The sequence below is a fragment of the Mesitornis unicolor genome, unplaced genomic scaffold, assembly GCF_000695765.1.
Source record: "Mesitornis unicolor isolate BGI_N332 unplaced genomic scaffold, ASM69576v1 scaffold46818, whole genome shotgun sequence".
Classification (NCBI taxonomy): Eukaryota; Metazoa; Chordata; class Aves; order Mesitornithiformes; family Mesitornithidae; genus Mesitornis; species Mesitornis unicolor.
The window spans coordinates 28,303-29,029 of NW_010204771.1; the positions used below are offsets into that span (position 1 = coordinate 28,303).

Below are 727 nucleotides of genomic sequence, written 5' to 3' on the forward strand. Positions count from 1 at the left end.
AAACAATTGCATCTGCCCACCGAACCGTCTCCTCATTATAGTCTCGACGTTTAACAATACGAACTTCTATCTTCTCATTCCTGCAAGGTGCAGAAAAAACCTGAGTTTGTCCTATATTATTCCTTGTCAATTTTTCAGAAGGATGTGACATGTAATCAAGGACTAATTACAGCAGTATTTGGCTTATAAGAATTTGACACTCACACAAGTCCTTTACATGTTTTTGATTTGTGTACAAAAGAGTAACGCAGCGTGTTACTTAACTAAGCTAGTTCACATTATGATTCTTTCACAAATGACTGTTCATCTGCATCACCCTGTTTTCAGTATTGCTGTTTTATTACAGCTCATAACACAAAGCTTCTTTTCATAGTTTTACACAATCCATGGATATTTGCACTGCGTCTGAAATTCTCAACATCCACACTTTCTTACCGTAAACTGTCTACAATGTGCTCCACATTTTTTGTATGAATGCGATGTCGCTCCAGCAGACCAGCATAGTTAGATCCCTTCAAGGCAAGCTGTAAGACAAATTGATTTTGTAGAAGTTAACCACTACAGTAAGTGCCCTAGAGTAATACAAATGGAAGTTATAAAAAAGCATGTATTTTATCTCAGTGAGACATGTGCTTCTATAAGCACTGTGTTAGCTACATCTCTATATAACACCAGTCTACTTACATTGAGTAGTTCATTAAATGAGTTACATTGCCACAGCAGCCAA

The 727-nt window shown here is 36.9% G+C and overlaps 1 protein-coding gene across 2 annotated transcripts in view; it reads right to left on the reverse strand.

Moving 5' to 3' along the window:
- NADK2 (NAD kinase 2, mitochondrial) overlaps positions 1-518 on the reverse strand; it is a 15,062-nt gene extending 14,544 nt beyond the window's left edge. For both annotated transcript variants that reach the window (XM_010191150.1, XM_010191149.1), the window contains exons 1-2: positions 436-518; positions 1-80 (exon numbers count right to left, since the gene is read on the reverse strand). The exon at positions 1-80 is cut by the window's left edge and continues 1 nt beyond it. The gene's annotated coding sequence lies outside the window, so the exon portion shown is untranslated. The remainder of the gene's footprint in view (positions 81-435) is intronic.
- Between the last annotated feature and the right edge of the window lie 209 nt (positions 519-727).